Source organism: Ranitomeya variabilis, chromosome 8 (genome assembly GCF_051348905.1).
Source record: "Ranitomeya variabilis isolate aRanVar5 chromosome 8, aRanVar5.hap1, whole genome shotgun sequence".
NCBI lineage: Eukaryota > Metazoa > Chordata > Amphibia > Anura > Dendrobatidae > Ranitomeya > Ranitomeya variabilis.
In genome coordinates, this window is record NC_135239.1 from 165,861,965 (window position 1) to 165,873,978 (window position 12,014).

Here is a 12,014-nt window from a genome sequence, read left to right on the forward strand (position 1 = left end):
TTAAAAGCAGCTTTTGGCCATGTTCAAAATTTTTGCAGCTTTTCATTCTGCAAATAAGAAGTTTACAGCATTTTACAGCACAAGCAAAAACTGAGATTTTCAGAAATCTCCTGCACACCCTTTTATTTTCTCTTGACTGAATTTCACAACTGCAGCATTTTTTTAAATCTGCAGCATGTCACTTCTTTCAGCAATTTTTTTCATCTGTAGAAAGCAATGAAAAAGTTTAAAAAAAAGCTGCAAATGTCGCAACGTTGTTTTTCGCTGCATTTTTGGTGAATAACACTAACTTTATTAAACATGTACTGTAGACAAAATGCAAACTGTAAAAAACAAACAGCAAAAGCTCTAACGGTATGTGTCCACAATCAATAAACGCTGCGGGTCGGCTGCTGTGTACTTGTGCAGCGTCCAACCCGCAGCAGCCAGATGTTACAGCATAGTGGATGGGATATCAAGAAATTCCATTTTCACTATGTGTCCACAGACACCCGCACCTCACATGTAGAGACGGACATGGGGCGCGTCTCTCCAGACCGCAGCATGTCAATTTATCTTGCGTAGATGCGAGTCTCAGCAAGAGAAATCTCACCCGTGCAATGTATAGGACGCGGTGATTCCGCACGGTTCAATGAACACATGCAGAATCACCGGTGTTCAAAAGATGGCAGCACTTTGGATGCAACACATGTCCGCTGCGTTCAAAGTGCTGCCATTTCCGGGTTGTCTGCACATACCCTAAAAATGGGTGTTTTGAAAGCAGTGTTTTTACTGCCAAGAGAGCAGGCTTTGGCTGCAAAAAAAAAAAAGCACCATAAACGCTGATTCCTATACTATATATGTGTATAGTTTACCCTTTTTTATTTCTTATGGGAATTCATTTATTTCTATATCATAAATACCCTGATTCAGCAGACAATATTCCTGTCTTATGTCACCTAGACAGTAGTGACAGGAGGTCACCCTGTCAGATTACAAGCAGTGATTTAGTGACTGTGGTCAGAGCCCATGATGATGGCTGCTGTATGTGACTGTGAAACCTGATCCTACAGCAATCAGCACAGAGCTCCAGGACCACAGTCAAGGGGGGTTTGCGAGAGACCCTCCGGGACTACAGAGCAATGCACAGCATTCACTGCTGTACACCCTTTGGGCACTTCATAAAGGGGCTGCAGATGCAGGGGGCCCCCTTTGTAGGTGGGGGCCCCAGGTCTCTGCCTGGTCTGCCTGCCCCAAACGCTGGCCCTGCATTTGTGGAATTTGCAGCATTAGGGGGTCACATTTACTGAACAAAAAAGCTACTTAACTCCAAAACATCCTAGCAGGCCAAGTTACATGTTAACATAGGAACCCTTCTTTGATATCACTTTCACAATTCTTGCATCCATTGAACTTGTGAATTTTTGGAGAGTTTCTGCTTGTATTTCTTTGCATGAAGTCAGAATAGCCTGCCAGAGCTGCTGTTTTGACAAGAACAGCCTCCCACTCTCATAGATCTTTGATGCTTGAGGATACTCCAAAGGTTCTCTATAGGGTTGACATCAGGGGAAGATGGTGGCCGCACCATGAGTTTATCTCGTTTTATGCCCATAGCAGCCAATGACTCAGAGGTATTCTTTGCAGCATGAGATGGTGCATTGTCATTCATGAAGATGATTTTGCTCCTGAAGGCACGTTTCTGCTTTTAGACCATTGAAGAAAGTTGTCAGTCAGAAACTCCATATACTTTGCAGAGGTCATTTTCACACCTTCAGGAACTTTAAAGGGCACTACCAGCTGTTTCCCCATGATTCCGGCCCTAAACGGGACTCCTCCACCTCCTTGCTGACATCGCAGCCTTGTTGGGACATGGTGGCCATCCACCAACCATCCACTACTCCATCCTTCTGGACCACCAGGGTTGCTCGACACTCATCAGTAAACAAGACTGTTTGAAAATTAGTCTTCATGTATGTCTGGGCCCACTGTAACCGTTCCTGATTGTGAACACTGTTTAGGGGTGGCCGAATAGTAGGTTTATGCCCCACAACAAGCCTTTGAATGATCCTATACCTTGAGGTTCGAGGGACTCCAGAGGCACCAGCAGCTTCAAATAACTGTTTGCTGGTTTTTAAAGGCTTTTTAGCAGCTGCTCTCTTAATCCGATGAACTTGCCTGGCAGAAACCTTCCTCATTCTGGCTTTATCAGCACAAACACGTCTGTGCTCAGAATCAGCCACAAATCTCATAACAGTACGATGATCACGCTTAGGTTTTCGAGAAATATCTAATGTTTTCATCCCTTGACCAAGGCATTGCACGATTTGATGCTTTTCGGCAGCAGAGAGATCCTTTTTCTTTCCTATGTTACTTGAAACCTGTGGCCTGCATAATAATGTGGAACATCATTTTTAAGTAGTGTCCTTTAATTAAAATCACCTGGAAAACTATCACATGTGTTTAAGATTGATTTCAGCGATCCATTGAGCCCTGAGACACAATACCATAAATTAGTTTATTTGAAAAACAAAATAATTAAATCTTTATGACACTTAAATCCAATTTGCATAATAATTTGGAACACTGTGTATATGAAAGCTAACACGCTGCAGCAATGCCCAGGATCGGTGCTAGCACCGATCACGGGCATTTAACTGCTCTGATGCCGTTGTTAGTACTGACAGCAACATTGCAGGACATTGAAGAGGGAGGGAGCTACCTCTCTGCTCCCATTGGCACAATGCAATGTGAACGCATCAAAATCTGAGTTCCAAAACATCACTTCATCCTTTCTGAGCCCTGCAGTGCGCCCAAACAGTAGTTTCCTCTCACATATGGGGTATCTGATTACTCAGTAGAAATTGCACAACAAACTGTATAGTGCATTTTCTCCTGTTATGCTTGTGAAAATAAAAAAATTGGGGCTAAAAGAACATTTTGTGGGAAAAATTATATATTTTTTATTTTCGCGCCTAAACTTCTGCAAAGCACCTGGGAGTTCATGGTGCTCACAACACATCTAGATAAGTTCCTTAGGGGGCCTAGTTTCCAAAATGGTGTCACTTGTGAGCAGTTTCCACTGTTTAGGCACATCAGGGGCTCTCCAAATGCAACATAGCATCCGCTAAAATGTTAGTGAAAAAAAGATAAATGTTCACTGTTTCCTGACACATTTCATTAGTTCCTGTGAAGCACCTGAAGGGTTAATAAACTTCTTGAATGTGGTTTTGAACACCTTGAGGGGTGCAGTTTTTAGAATGGTGTCACTTTTGTGTATTTTCTGTCATATAGACCCCTGAAAGTCACTTCAAATGTGATGTGGTCCCTAAAAAAAAATGGTTTTGCAAATTTTGTTAGAAAAATGAGAAATTGCTGGTCAACTTTTAACCCTTGTAAGTTTCTAACAAAAAAATAAGTTTCAAAAATAGTACTGATGTAAAGTAGACATGTGGGAAACATTATTAACTATTTTGTGTGACATAACTCTTTTTAAGGGCGTGGAAATTAAAAGTTGGAAAACTGCAAAATTTTCCAAATTTCTGATATTTTCACAAATAAAAGCAAGTCATATCGAACAAATTTTACCACCATCATGAATTGCAATATGTAATGAGAAAACAATCCCAGAATCGTTGGGATCCGTGAAGCGTTCCAAAGCTATTAACTCATAAAAGGGACAGTGGTCAGAATTGTAAAATTTGGCCTGGTAAGGCTGGTTTCACACTTGCGTTTTGATCCGCAGCGTTTTAGCGCTAAAAAACGCATGCGTTTTTTTCCCTATACTTAACATTAAAAACGCATGCGTTTTTTAGCATGCGTTTTGACGCGTTTTCGGCAACGCATGCATTTTTGACGAGTGCGTTCAGTTGCAGAAATGCAAGCTGTAGTAATTTCTAGCTGCGTTTTTTTTTTTTGCGGCAAAAAAAACGCATGCGTTTATTTGCGGCAAAAAAATGCATTGCTGTCTATGTAAACGCATGCGTTTTTATAGAAAAATACAAGGAAACCATAACCCTTACCCCAAGAAAAAACAAGAAAACCCTACCCCTAACCCTAACCCTAACCCTGACAAGCCACCCCCCACCATCAAGGTGGTAAAGGGATACAAACCCTAACCCTACCCCTAACCCTATATGACAGTCAATACTCTACGAGTTTATATTTTTAGTACTCTATAGCAATACCGTATATCTTGGGGTGTCCACATTGAACAAAGCTTTTTATTAGAAGAATGTCCTGGTCACCAGGTCAACATAATAGCCAATTCCTATGGATCCCTAGGGCTAGGGTTAGGGGTAGGGTTAGGATCCCTTTATCGCCTTGATGGTGGGGGGTGGCTTGTCAGGTTTAGGGTTTGGATCCCTTTATCACCTTGATGGTGGGGGGTGGCTTGTCAGGGTTAGGGTTAGGATTTGGATCCCTTTATCACCTTGATGGTGGGGGGTGGCTTGTCAGGGTTAGGGTTAGGGGTAGGGTTAAGGTTTGGATCCCTTTATCACCTTGATGGTGGGGGGTGGCTTGTCAGGGTTAGGGTTTGGATCCCTTTATCACCTTGATGGTGGGGGGTGGCTTGTCAGGGTTAGGGTTTGGATCCCTTTATCACCTTGATGGTGGGGGGTGGCTTGTCAGGGTTAGGGTTAGGGTTTGGATCCCTTTATCACCTTGATGGTGGGGGGTGGCTTGTCAGGGTTAGGGGTAGGATTAGGATCCCTTTATCACCTTGATGGTGGGGGGTGGCTTGTCAGGGTTAGGGTTTGGATCCCTTTATCACCTTGATGGTGGGGGGGTGGCTTATCAGTGACCTGGTGACCAGGACATTCTAATAAAAAGCTACCCCTAACCCTAGGGATCCTAACCCTATCCATAACCCTAACCCTAACCCTAGCTATTTCTATTTATAGTGGGTTTTCTAGTTGATTTTGATGATTGGCAGCTGTCACACACTTCTCAGCATGCGTTTAAAAAACGCAAACGCATGAAAAAACGCATGTAAACGCGGCAAAACGCCACAGTTTTTATTCTACATGCAAAAACGCATGCGTCTAAAAAACGCAGCGTTTTGCCACGTTTACATGCGTTTTTTCACCACATGCGTTTTTTAAAAAAAACGCTGCAGATCAAAACGCAAGTGTGAAACCAGCCTAAGGAAGGTGAAAACAGACTTCGGGGTGAAGGGCTAAGGCTATGTGCACACTTTGCGGGGTCCTCTGCGGGTTCTCCCGCAGCGGATTTGATAAATCTGCAGGGCAAAACCGCTGCGGTTATCCCTGCAGATTTATCGCGGTTTGTTTTGCGATTTCTGCTGCGGGTTTACTCCTATACCATTGATGCTGCATATGCAGCAATATGCAGCATCAATAGTAATGTTAAAAATAATAAAAAAAAAATGGTTATACTCACCCTCTGACGTCCCGATCTCCTCGGCGCTGCACGCGGCAGTCTGGTTCCAAAGATGCTGTGCGAGAAGGACCTTCGTGACGTCACGGTCATGTGACCGCGACGTCACCGCAGGTCCTGCTCGCACAGCAACCCTGCCACCGGACGGCCGCGTGCAGCACTGAGAGGTGAGTATATCATTATTTTTTATTTTAATTCTTTTTTTTTTTACACAAATATGGTTCCCAGGGCCTGGAGGAGAGTCTCCTCTCCTCCACCCCGGGTACCATCTGCACATTATCCGCTTACTTCCAGCATCGTGGGCACAGCCCCATGCGGGAAGTTATCGGATCAATGCATTCCTATGGGTGCAGAATCGCAGCTATTCTGCACAAAGAATTGACATGCTGCGGAATGTAAACCGCTGCGTTTCTGCGCGGTTTTACCGCAGCATGTGCACAGCGGATTGCGGTTTCCATAGGGTTTATATGTAAATGTAAACGCAATGGAAACTGCTGCGGACCCGCAGCTGCAGAAACGCTGCGGATCCACGGTAAAACCCGCAAAGTGTGAACATGAACATATAAAGAAACCAGCAATATAAATTCTCGTAAATATACTAAACTCAGAAATAATCATAAACACAAGAGAGATCAAGAGTTTTTTTACGTATAAAAGTATATATTTATTATTACATATAATATTTAGCAAATATTCATTTATTATAAAGACAATATGTCAGTATGAAAAACAAAGATGATCCAAATAAGGTGATAACGCAAAAACGCGATCACAAGCAGAAAGCCAACAATATGAATGGATTCCAGATTAATCATTAATTACCAACAATGGGTGTATACAAACTAACACAATGAATCCTGTGTTAGTTAAAGGTGTGACACAAGTTTGGATAAAAAGTAGTCCAAACCATGCTGATCTAAGTAACAGCGATGATCTAACAATTAGCTACTTCACACCTAACATTTACAATGGAACCACACATAGAATAAAACAATACAAAAGGTTATTTACCCATATTGTAAGCGTGTTGGCTCTGCAGGTGATCGCTCTCCCGACGCGCGTTTCGCGAGACAAAGTCTCGCTTCCTCAAGGGGCCCTCACGCCCCTTGAGGAAGCGAGACTTTGTCTCGCGAAACGCGCGTCGGGAGAGCGATCACCTGCAGAGCCAACACGCTTACAATATGGGTAAATAACCTTTTGTATTGTTTTATTCTATGTGTGGTTCCATTGTAAATGTTAGGTGTGAAGTAGCTAATTGTTAGATCATCGCTGTTACTTAGATCAGCATGGTTTGGACTACTTTTTATCCAAACTTGTGTCACACCTTTAACTAACACAGGATTCATTGTGTTAGTTTGTATACACCCATTGTTGGTAATTAATGATTAATCTGGAATCCATTCATATTGTTGGCTTTCTGCTTGTGATCGCGTTTTTGCGTTATCACCTTATTTGGATCATCTTTGTTTTTCATACTGACATATTGTCTTTATAATAAATGAATATTTGTTAAATATTATATGTAATAATAAATATATACTTTTATACGTAAAAAAACTCTTGATCTCTCTTGTGTTTAAAAGTGTGAACATGGCCTTAAACTGTGTATAAAATAACAGATTTAAGTTCACACTTACAAAGTAGAAGCCGTCCACCTCTAGCTCCAGGTTCTACAAGGCTATGCTCACACATTGCGTTTTCTTTTTTTTTCCTGCAAGCAAAAGCTGCACTCTTGGTAGAAAAGAAGTTGCAGGTGTTGCTGAGATTTTTGGTGCTGATAGGCGTCTTTGGTCTACAATATTAATAATAAAGTTAGGCTTATTCATCAAAAACCCAGCAAAAATGCAGCAAAACCACATGGCTGCATTTTTTGCACTCTCATTGCTTTCTATGGGTAAAAAAATGATGAAAAACGCTGAAAGAATTGACAGATCTAAAAAATGGTGCAGTTTTCCAATTCAGCTAGGAAAAAAACAAGCAACTGCATTACATTTCTGAAATCTCATAGCTTTTGATGGTACTGTGAAAAGTAGCTTTTAATTTGCATGAACAAATGCTGAAAAAAGAACTGCAAAGATGAAGCGTGTGAAATAGCTGAACCCTTATTCAGGTGTGATTGCCAAATACACTGTGTTCCAAATTAATATGCAAATTGGATTTAAGTGTCATAAAGATTTAATTGTTTTGTTTTTCAAATAAACTCGTGGATGGTATTGTGTCTCAGAGCTCAATGGATCACTGAAATCAATCTTAAACACATGTGATAATTGGTTTTCCAGGTGATTCTAATTAAAGGAAAACTACTTAAAAATGATGTTCCACATTATTAAGCAGGTCACAGTTTTCAAGTAACATGGGAAAGAAAAAGGATCTCTCTGCTGCTGAAAAGCATCAAATAGTGCAATGCCTTGGTGAAGGGATGAAAACACTAGAAATTTCCCAAAAACTTAAGCGTGATCATCGTACTGTTAAGAGATTTGTGGCTGTATCTGAGCACAAATGTGTTTGTGCTGATAAAGGCATAATGAGGAAGATTTCTGCCAGGCAAGTTCATCGGATTAAGAGAGCGGCTGCTAAAAAGCCATTACAAAGCAGCAAACAGATATTTGAAGCTGCTGGTGCATCTGGAGTCCCTCGAACCTCAAGGTGTAGGCTCCTTCAAAGGCTTGCTGTGGTGCATAAACCTACTATTCGGCCACCCTTAAACAGTGTTCACAAACAGAAATGGTTGTATTGGGCCCACACATACATGAAGACTAATTTCCAAACAGTCTTGTTTACTTATAAGTGTTGAGCAACCATGGATGGTCCAGATGGATGGAGTAGTGGATGGTTGGTGGATGGCCACCATGTCCCAACAAGGCTGCAACGTCAGCAAGGAGGTGGAGGAGTCATGTTTTGGGCCGGAATCATGGAGAAACAGCTGGTGGGGCCCTTTAAGGTTCCTGAAGGTGTGAAAATGACCTCTGCAAAGTATACAGAGTTTCTGACTGACAACTTTCTTCTAAGGTCTAAAAAGCATAAATGTGCCTTCAGGAGTAAAATCATCTTCATGTGACAATGCCCCATCTCATGCTGCAAAGAATACCTCTGAGTCATTGGCTGCTATGGGCATAAAAGGAGATAAACTCATGGTGTGGCCACCATCTTCCCCTGACCTCAACCCTATAGAGAACCTTTAGAGGATCATCAAGCAAAAGATCTATGAGGGTGGGAGGCAGTTCACATCCAAACAGCAGCTCTGGGAGGCTATTCCAACTTCATGCAAAGAAATACAAGCAGAAACTCTCCAAAAACTCACAAGTTCAATGGATGCAAGAATTGTGAAGGTGACATCAAAGAAGGGTCCTATGTTAACATGTAACTTGGCCTGTTGGGATGTTTTGGCGTTAAATAGCTTATTTGTTCAGTGAATGGACCTCCTAATGCTGCAAATTCCACAAATGAGCATTTTCAGTTCTTTAAAACATATCAAATGTATAAAAATTCTACTGTGCCTAATAATTTGGAACAGTGCATTTTGAGTTTTTATTCATTTTGGAGATTATACTGTTATCATTGGGAGGTTTCTTCAATAAAATTCGATGTATAATCTAACAGGTGATGACTTTTATTAGACTGACTGTCATTTGCACCGACCATTTAGGAAAATCTGATAAAAATGTAATTTGCATAATAATTTGGAACATAGTGTAAATTAATGTCGGACTACATATTTCTTTTGCACGAGGTAGCCCCTCTAACCACATGCACAATGAGACACCTTCAAGCTTAAAAAAGAAGAGAATGTCCAGCTTCACCGAATCCGTAAAAAAGAGTTTTCTTTATTCACAAACTTTAAACATAGAGGAGACTTCAGGACGAACCAGATGGGTAAGAATCTCAACACGTTTCTGGAGACTAAGCTCCCTTAATCAAGCTTACCTCCACCTTTGGAGAAAAACAATCATAAAGTGAAAGTCACTTTAATTTCGGACAACTTGATTTTCTTTTATACATTGGCTCGCAAAAGTATTCACCCCCTTGGCTTTTTATCTATTTTGTTACATTACAACCTGTGTTTAAATATTTTTATAACCTGATTTGTGTGTGATGCATCAGCACTAAATAGTCTAAGTTGGTGAAGTGACAAAAATATAGATATAAATTAAATTTATGGGATCAAATAACTAAAAATTGGCATGTGTTCACTCCTTTTGTGATAAAGCCCCTTAACATTTCTGGTGCAAGCAATTACCTTCATAAGTCACATGCTAGTGACAGGGCGTCCCCCTGTGTGCAATCTAAGTGTCACATGTCGGTCAGTATATACACTTTACCTTTTCTGAGGGGCCACAGAAGCTGCAACACCATTAAAAAGAGGCACCACTAACCAAACAACACCATGAAGACCAAGGAGATCTCCAAACAACACCATGAAGACCAAGGAGATCTCGAAACAACAATATAAAGACCAAGGAGATCTCCAAACACCAACATGAAGACCAGGAGATCTCCAAACAAATCAGGGACAAAGTTGTTGAGAAGTACAAGTCAGGGTTGGGCTATATAAAAAATATCCCAATTTCTGAAAATCCCCCGTAGCACCATCAAATCCATTATCATCAAATGGAAAGAACATGGTACCACAACAAACTTGCTAACAGAGGGCTGCAGACCATAATTCTCAGCCTGGGCAAAGAGGGCATTAATCAGAGAGGCAGAGCAGAGACCAAAGCTAACCTTGAAGGAGCAGCAGAGCTCCCAACCAGAGACAGGAAAGGACCTGTGGGAGAGTCCCCAGATGCATGAATGAAGGTGCTTTGGTCAGAGGAGACCAAAATTGAACTTTTCGGCCACCAAAGTAAACGCTATGTTTGGCACCAAACCAACACAGCTCATAACCCCAAGAACACCATCCTCACCGTGAAATTTGGTGGTGACAGCATCATGCTTTGGGGATGATTTTTGGCAGCAGGGACAAGGAAAATGGTCTGAGTTGAGGGGAAGATGGATGGTGAGAAATACAGTGACATTCTTGAGCAAAACATGCTTCAGTCTGTCACTGATTTTGAGACTGGGACGGAGGTTCACCTTCCAACAAGACAATGACCTAAAGCATACTGCTAAAGCAACACTTGAGTGGTTTAAGCGGAAAAGTGCAAATGTTTTGGAGTGGCCTAGTCAACGCCCAGACCTTAATCCAATTGAATCTGTGGTCAGACTTGAAGATTCCTGTTCACCAGGAAAAAACATCTAACTTGAAGGAGTTAGGGCAGTTTTGCCTTGAGGAATTGGCAAAAATCCCAGTGGAAAGATGTGGAAAGTTCGAAGAGACTTATCCAAAGCGACTTGAAGCTGAAATTGCCGCAAAAGGAGGCTCTATAAAGTACTGACTTTAGAGGGGTGAATAGGTTTGCATACTGAAGTTTTCTGTTAGTTTGTCCTCATTGTTGTTTGCTTCATGATAAAAAGAAAACCAAATGTTGTAGGCATGTTCTTTACGTGAATTGATAAAAACTCCCACAATTAAAACAGTGAAATTCCAAATTGTAAGGTAGAAAAACACGAAAAATGTCAAGGGGGTGAATATTTTCACAAGCCACTGTAGATAATTTGCTAAATAGACCATCTAAAATGGGCAGTACGGTGGCGCAGTGGTTAGCACAGCAGCCTTGCAGCGCTGGAGCCCTGGGTTCAAGCCCCACTAAGGACAACATCTGCAAAGAGTTTGTATGTTCTCTCCGTGTCTGCGTGGGTTTCCTCCGGGTTCTCCAGTTTCCTCCCACATTCCAAAGACATACTGATAGGGAATTTAGATTGTGAGCCCCAACGGGGACAGCAACGATAATGTGTGCAACCTGTAAAGCGCTGCGGAATATGTTAGCGCTATATAAAAATAAAGATTATTATTATTATTATTATTATCTAAAATCACTTTATATAAAAATGTTATCTTACCTCAGAAAAATAACAACAATTAGCCGGCTACTAGCGGTCTCTTAAATTGGTGCCTACTGATCCTGTTAAAGGGAACATGTTACCTCGGAAAGCGCCATTGATCTGCATATGTGGGATTAACCCGCAAGTAAATGGTGTTACAGTACTTACTGGCTGCCTTACTGAATGTGCGACAACTAGGAGGAAATGCATTAACTTGCACGCGGAATGTGCCAGATTTCAGTCATGGGGATATGCTCGGACCGGCTACAGTCACTGCTCACAATACTGAGTGGCGGCTGTTAACATGCCTCAATGCTATGATTGACAGCTCGCTCTGCAGCACATCTGTTCAGAGCAAGCGGGCAAAACGCTGAGGCATACTTACAGCTGCCACTCGCCGCTCACAGTATTGCCTTCAGTTCGGGGCTAGCAAGCCACTGGACAACGGCAGATGCAAAGCACACTGGGAAATAAGGTTCCAGTACCTATAATGCCAACAGGAATCCAAAGTAGAGAAATAATTATCAACTAAAACAATAGTGGGTTGTGAAACATGCCTTCAAAATATGGGAGGAAATCTGCACATTCAGTTGAACCCCAAGAAATAAAAACAGGAAAAACACAAACCACAATATACTTTAATCACTAAGGCACCATTTGCTGACTCTTGATGTACATAGTGGTTTATGCCAGTGATACATATGGCCCTTTAATGT

The 12,014-nt window shown here is 41.6% G+C and overlaps 1 protein-coding gene across 2 annotated transcripts in view; it reads right to left on the reverse strand.

The window, feature by feature from the left end:
* CENPP (centromere protein P) overlaps positions 1-12,014 on the reverse strand; it is a 392,292-nt gene that overhangs the window by 202,410 nt on the left and 177,868 nt on the right. The gene's annotated exons all lie outside the window — the stretch shown is intronic.